This window comes from Chinchilla lanigera, unplaced genomic scaffold (genome assembly GCF_000276665.1).
Source record: "Chinchilla lanigera isolate Chin_1 unplaced genomic scaffold, ChiLan1.0 scaffold00089, whole genome shotgun sequence".
Lineage (NCBI taxonomy): Eukaryota > Metazoa > Chordata > Mammalia > Rodentia > Chinchillidae > Chinchilla > Chinchilla lanigera.
The window spans coordinates 853822-861835 of NW_004955490.1; the positions used below are offsets into that span (position 1 = coordinate 853822).

The window sequence follows — 8014 nt, forward strand, 5'->3', positions numbered from 1 at the left end:
TGGATGACTTGGAAGGGATGGGCTCACTGAGCTCTGTTAAAAACAAAAAGAGCACAAATGGACGAGTGTGTTCATTTATATACACTGAATGGACCTTTGGCACTAGGAATTAGAGCATTTTGTCACATAGCATTAGCACATATTATAAAAGTTTTAGGACTCGGTAGTCTGTCAGTGGTCCCCGAGAGAAAACGGCAAGAAGATTTAGAAAATAAAGAAAAGTGGGTTGGGGGTTTAGCTCAGCAGCACAGTGCCTGCCTGGCAAGCGCGAGGTTGTGAGTTTGATTCCCCTTACCTGAAAAAAGAAAAAAAAAAAAAAAAAAAAAGAAAGAAAGAAAAGAGACGATAGCCGGGGTCAGGTGGAGTTACCGCTTGCCTGATGAGCAGGAGGACTGCTCAAACACGGTAGAGCGTTTATTTATACCCTGGAGAGGTTGGTTAATTTTTATCTTGCTGCCCAACAACCAGTTAACTAGTTACAAGGACTCGTTTACTCCCAGGGGCTTGTTTACTCTGAGGAGCTCCCGTGTTCTCAGGCTGGCTTCATCCTGCACGTGTAATTTTTTTCCAGCTTCAGCAGCTCCCAACAAAAAGTGTGTAGTGTCAGAGGACTAGAACTACCAGCATTCAAAACCAGCTTTGTCAACGAGGCAATAAAACACTACACCATGCCTTCTCCCTGTTCTCCAGCATTGAATGCACTGGTAGCAACTTTGAAATGGAAAAAAAAGGAAAAAGAAAAAAGGATCTGGAGCTCATTTTATTTTTTCTGTTTAAAATCAAACAAAACAAACATCCACTCTCTTATACACTAATATCTTCAAAGTACATCATTTGTACAAGAGAAAGACTAGGAAGAAAAACATATTGACAGAGATCCAAACGGGTGAGAGTGCCTTACCCTGCTTTCCGGTTGTACTCAAGATGGGCCCCTTCACAATCACTAGCACTAAATAAAGTTGCTGGATTCTTCGCCAGATACTTGAGGAAATCATGAAGATCATTCAGTAATACGGCAAGTCTCTTCTCACCCATAGGTGTATATGCCAACATCACTCAAATTTGTACAAATAATCTCAGTAGATGTGGTGCTCCATACACCTGGGACATGGGCGCGTGCGGTGATCAGCAAGGATCTCAGCATAATGTGGTCTCTTAAATTTGTAGAGGAGCTGAGTGCTCAGTGAGTCACATCAAACTACTCTTTTATCCCCACTACAGTCTCATTAACACCATACTCCTTATCTGTGTTTTGTCGAGACTTCTTATAATTTGCATAGTTCTTTAGAATGTAACCCACATTCTTCTTGGCAGGAAGATAAAAGAGCTGTTTCTGTCTGGCAATTAAGTTCCAGTCATCAACAAGCCACAGTTTTAGCTCTTCAGGGATCTTTACTTTAATTTCAACTGTTCATAAATGTTTCTTCGTTTTCAACAGTAGGATCCACCCAGGCCCTCTTCTTCCAAGGAGGCCGAGGTGCCTCATTTGTACGGCCACCATCTCCATTACCGGGGATTTTCTGTTTGTTCATTTTTGTTTTCACTTCAACATTTTTCTGTTGCAGGTACGATAACAGAACACTTCTCCCTTTAGCTAAACCACTGTCTTTGCTGCCTTTTTAACTGATGACCTTGTAGTATAACTTCAAATATAATGGGACATTTCTTTCTTTGTATAACCCATGTTTTGTATCACTGATAGCCTTACAATGTGACTTGAGATGTTCAAAGTCCTTCAGCAATCCATGATGTCACCCAACCCTCCAAGCGTATGCCCTAAATTTGCTCACCTACCTCCCCACTCACTTTCCCTTTAAAAGCCCCGAAACCCCGCTAGGTTGGGCTCTGGCTCTTTGGGAGAGATGCTAGTCAGAAGCCCACCAGTGTAATAAACTGCCTCCTAAACTTCCTTGGTGCTGTTTCTTCCTGTGTTTGGTCTGTTTTCTGCAACAATATAGGTATATGTTTGACATTTTCCATAAAAGTTAAAATATTATTTATATTTCTCTTGATATGAACAAATTGGAGGCTCTTTTTGTATGGAGAAGTGTGGCTCTCATTTCTTTTCATGTGCATTGTCTCCTCAAATATCTTTTGGTCTATGTTTCTCTACAATTGCTAGTTTTTCTTCAATGTTTAACTACTATTTATCTATTAGAGATTTTAACTCCTCTTTCTGATATATATTGAAAACATTTCCAGTTTTTCATTAGTGCTTTTTATTTTGCTTATGGTGCTTGTTTTCATGTAAAATACTTTTATTACTAATCAAAATTATCAAAATTATTTATTGCATATGTTGTTTTTGCTTTGTCAGAATTTTGCAAGTCAGAATTTGATAAATTTTCCCTGTTTCCAGGTGATAGCAAAATTCTTTTTTTTTTTTTTTTTTGTTTTAGTACTTTTATGTAAGGAATAATAGAGACAATTTTCTTTTCATATGGAGATCAAGTTATTATAATATCACTTATTAAGAAATCCATTTTCCTTCAGATTTGAATCTTGTATTTACCATAAACGAAATTTCCATGTGTACTTGAGTTCTGTTTATCAGTTTTCTGTTAAGTTCCATTGTTTTGTGGTTTTTGTATTGCTGTTGTTAATTTTTCAATATTTACTTGGCCTTCATAATCATAGAGAGCATCTTAGTCACTTTCTCCTCACTGGGAAATAATACCCAACACGCACAACTTAATGGAAGAGACATATTTTGGCTCATGTTCACAGCCTGTGGTCAGTTGGCTCCAAGGAAGAAGCACCATGTTGGAAGGGTGCGGGAGAGGAAAACTGCTCATGTCATAGCAGCCAGGAAGTAGAGGGAGAAGGGAGGAGCTAAGGAGGGAGATGCTGCTCATCCTTCCAACTCATGCCTCTTCTGACCAGGCCCCACCTCATAACGACGTCAGCTATAGCACCTCTGTAATTCAATTACATTCTAAAAGCCCTGCCTATTAGTTCATGAGGCTCTTGAGGGACACCTACGTATAATTCATAACAGACTAATAAGCTTTGCTAGTTGATGTTATCAGACAGTAAGGTAGCCAGTGGTCCTTTCCAGGATCTTGTTATCTTGTTCAAAGAATTAGATGGGGCAACCAATGGAAGTAAAATTTCAATTTTTATTTAAGGTAAAAGAAGAAAGGGGAAAAAAAAAGTGGGAAAGGCATGCAAAAAGAAGTGCTCAACAAGTTCTCCTAAGAAAAGAGAAGATACACCCTGCATGCAGAGCAGACTAGCATGGCCACCAAGTCAATGACCACCAGATTTACTCATGTTTTGTTTTTATGTTTTTATTTTTTAAATTTTTTGGTACTGGAATCGAACTCAGGACCTTGTGCTTGCCAGGCAGGTGCTTATGCCACTGAGCTATATTCCCAGCCCTTATACATTATGTTGATATCAAGTCCGGGTCATCCCACAGAGAGTTTCAAAACTACTCTATGCAAGCATCCTAACCATGATTTGACAGCTCCTTTTGACTGACAGGTCATGCCCAATTGTCAGGCCAGCTTGGCATGCCATAATCTCTTTAGAACACTTGCATAAATTTTAAACATAACAGGGTCACATAAAACTTTGGGGCAGTAGGAGAAAACATTTCTCCAACACAAATACTTAGTTTTGGTGTGCATTATCTCAGCCCATCTCCATGCTAATTGAATTTCAAACTAAAATTAAAGTGGAAGTTGACAACCTTCTAATGTGTTCAAATATTCAGATTCAGATTCCAGATATAAGCAATATATAAATATAATACCATTCTTTAATTTACTGCATAATATGTTCACCATTCTGGGGTGTTCAAGAATGGATTTGGTCCCTCAGTGCTACAGAAATGCCCAAATCAAAATCACAGAACAACCAAAAACTGTCTTGTTCTGAAACCTGCTCTAACATTAAAAAACATCTTCAGTTCAAAATGTGAAAGTAACAATTTACACAGAGAGACACAAAGGAAAAAGTCAACTTAGGAGAGCTACAACATTGGGGAGTGAAGTAACCAAGAGGGCTAGCAAAAGGTCACCTGGCTGGACCCTCTGCCTGGCTGTGCAGGGCTTGGGCCAGCAGCTCACAAGAGGAATAACGATTTCAAATACTCCAGGGAGTCCTAAGTAGAGCCAACTAAAAGCACCTAGACTGTACTTAGGGGTTCTTTTGACTAAACCAGAAGCAAAATGACATGATGTCTCTATCCATAATGACAGAGCTATACATTGAGGTCATTATCAAATATAAAACAGTCAATAAGACCTGTGCTGTGGGGAGTTTAAACCATAGGTCTCTTGCTTTGGCCTGGGGAGAGGCCGGAAGCCAAAGCCAGGACCAGATGCTTTCCTTCTTTCCTTCCTTCCTCCCATGATCTCTAACAAGAAGGTCATAAATAAGAATCCTGATAAGCGCTACAAATGTTTAGAGATTTTGACATTAGCAAATAAAAACTTCTACTGAACATGGTCACAATGCCTTAGAAAAAGTGTATATATGGCACTTTATATTTTTTGCTAAAGATTTACCACTGCTTTGGCAACAACATCACTATGAAAAAAATCAGTGTATGCCATCAATGTGGCAACAATGAGCGCACAAATAGGAAGTATATATTTCTTGTGTACTGAAACTCCAAATATCCAAATACTTAGACTCAGACACATAGAACTGTTTAAAATTAATTTAAATATGCCTTAAAGAGTGAAAATGTTTTTAAAAACAAAATCACATAGTCTGAACATATTGCACCTTACATGTGCTTGTTTTAAATTAAAGTAAGGCCCTCACCAAAGGACGCACTGACCCATGCTGTCAACCATAGCAGTCATATATCATTACTGGCCTAATTAAAGCTTTAGTACCAAGTGAAGAATTTTATTATTGTATTATCTTAAACTGCAGTGTTCCCTAAGGTTCTTAAAGAATACAGGAAATATATAATTCAGGAATTTAATTGCATAATTTAATACAATTTGCTTTTATCAGCAACTTTTACATGTTTGCAAAGAAACATGACGTAGAGGCACTTGGTTATCTTTTAGAGAGGAAAAGTATAATGTTACCAGGGCCCATCGAGTAAGATTGGAGACGACAAGTTAAACTTGCTATAACAATGCTGCCCACCAAAGATACTGAATGAATGAACTGATCGAGATACAATGTACGCCGGGGATACAGCTCAGCGGCACAGCACCTTCCTGGCAAGCATGAGGTCGTGAGTTTCATTCCCGGTGTTCAAAAAAATGAAATAAACAGAAAAACTCCCCAAAGATACACTGTAAAAGCAATTTTTTTCATCTTCCAGAATTAGTTAAGCATGTCATTCACTCATTTCTTCAAACATGCCTCAGGACTCTTTTATTTGTTTCACTCCAGTCTAACAATTACTACCTTCATACAGAATTATGGCTCTTTTCTTCACATTTAAAGCACTACTGAGATGAACTCTATACTCATAAATGTGTACATATTCGTATATATGTAAAATGTATGAATGTATATTTATACTTCTATTTTATCTGCTGAGACGGCTTAGAAGCAGTGACATTGAAGAGAGACAAAAAGCACATCTAACTTCGAGACACTAATTTCTACATACCTTTATTTACTAAAAGGAATTGTTAAAGAGACTTTGGTGAAATTACTGATTCCAGGGCTAATCAGGGAAAATAAAAGAAGCAAATTTGTCGTGCAATAAATTAGGGAAGTATATGAGGAATAAAGGAGACATGTCGAAACAAACAAACATAGGCTCCAGCTTGAAGGGGTTCCCTTAATTCAAATCTAGGAGAATTTGACTGTCCTTTTACGTTATGTACTACATAGGACACATTATCACGGCTGTGGCATTGACACTAATATGCTTAAATAAGTCAGTTCAAGCAGAAACATTGGAGAAACAGAGATAGTCTACAAATCAACTGCCAAGCTGCTACTGGATGGTGGTTTCTACAAGTGAATTAGCGGAAGCACAACAGCTCTCTCTGCTGGTCAATAGGACAAAGAATAGGAGAAAGCTGCAGAGCGGTCCTGCCCCAGTCCTGTGCCACAACAGAGGAAAGGGTGGGAGGTAAGGGAAAGATAGTGGTGTCAGGGCACAGAAACTGCCTGGCTGGACACATCTCAGGAGGCAGATGAGAGGCACCTGGTATGGGTGAGGGGGACCTAAAGGTGCACAGGGCTAGCAAGGTGAGTGAGATGAGTGAAAAGGAAGAAGGATGGGCTATGCGCATTTGGCAGGAAGTGGCATCGCTGCTCTGACATGCACCATCAGGTGTCTTGACCCTGGCCCCGTGGCAGTGGTGAGAAGTGAAAGGAAGGCAGGGTAGACGTGTTTCCCTGCATTTTCCCTTAAGTCTTCCATCACATTTCCATGGTGGTACAATTGGAATGGGCTCTAGCCCCACCCAAGCCAGAGAATTGGCAGAAATCCCCACCCACTCTCCAAAGGAAGAAGTCTGGACAAGAAGTGGCATATGGCCTGCTTCCCCAAGGAGAGATTTAGTGAGAACAGGTGGGAAACAGCCTGGTTTCCACCCAGGCTGGCTTGTGCCATTGACCCCTGGAATCTGGGCCACACAGGCCACCTGCTGTGGCTCCCTGCTCCTCAGCAGTCATCTCCATGCGCCATGAATAGGGCACCCTGGGCAGCAGGGTTAATTACATCTGCAAAATTTCTTTATAGCAACATCTAATGTTTGACCAAACAACTAGCACTGTAGCCTAGTCAAGTTAACATACAAAATGAACCATCAAAACCCATTAAAGACAGTGGAGTCATTTCTTGTTCCTGGCTATTACGAATAAAGTTTCTATGATACAAATCAGTATCATTTACTGATTTTTTGCTGATTTTGGTTTTTCTTTAGTCAGGTTCTTACTATGTATTCTATGCCAGTCTTGAACTCACTAGCCCAGGTTGACTTGAGTTTGCAGTCTTCCTGTCTCAGCCTCCCAGAGTGCTGGGATTATAGGCATGTGCCATCAAGTCTGCCCGTTCATAGACTGGGTAATTTTAAACCATTGTTGGGTTTTGTGGTAGTTGAGGGTTTAGTTTTATAAGAAACTGCCCAAGTGTTTTCCAAGTGGTTATCCCATTTTAAATCTCCAAAGACAATTCATCAGTCAACAGTTTTCCACATTCTCATTAACATTTAGTGTTATCGCTATTTTTTATTTTAGGCATTTTAAAGGTATGTAGTGATGCCTCACTGTAGTTTTAGTTGTATAAAGATTTGAGTATCTTTTCATGTGTTCCTTTTATATTTGCATATTCTTATCAGTGAAATATTTCCTCAAGTATTTCCCCCTTTTTCTACTTGCATTTTTGTCTCTTTTATTCTTACTATTGAGTTATGAAAGTTTTTAACATATGCTAGGTATGTCTTTGGTCAGAAATGTAATTAGCATATGGTTTTCTCCCAGTCTGTAAGTAGTCTTTTCATCTTCTTAATATATAGGCTCTTTTACAGAGGAAATGTTTTTGATTTTTAGAAGGTCTAATTCACCAATTTTTCCTCTTTTGGATTTTACTTTTACTATTAATTTTAAGACTTCTGTACCTTTTCCTTTGCTTCAGGAAAAAAGAGCAAAAGAAGATCAGAAAATTTGAATCAGCCTCTGTCACTCAGAATTTCATTTCTAGCTAGTGATTATTCAGCTCTACTATTTCATGGATTCAAATGTATGTACCTTCCTAGTTCTGTTGTTTCTCCATGTTCTAGTATAGTATGCCTGAAATCCATTCAAATTGGCCAAGACCTGGACATAACCTGATATAGATTTCTTAAATTGTCTTCCAGGTAAAACTTCCAGGCCTTTCACCAATGATTCGTATTAGAAACTGACCTTTCAAGAAAGGAGGTGAGAAGAAGCATGTCCCCTGATCAGTAATAATCCCCGTGCAGAGCATAGCTGCACCCTCCAAAAAGAAAAAAAATGCTCCTCTTTTATGGTACTGAGGATTAAACCCAGGGAGCACTGAGCTACATTCCCAGCTTCTTCTTTCCTTTTTTTTTTTTTTTTT

The 8014-nt window shown here is 39.0% G+C and overlaps 1 pseudogene; it reads right to left on the reverse strand.

Annotated features, from left to right (window-relative positions):
- Window positions 1-897: 897 nt before the first annotated feature.
- Window positions 898-8014, reverse strand: part of LOC102023708 — a 14037-nt pseudogene continuing 6920 nt past the window's right edge.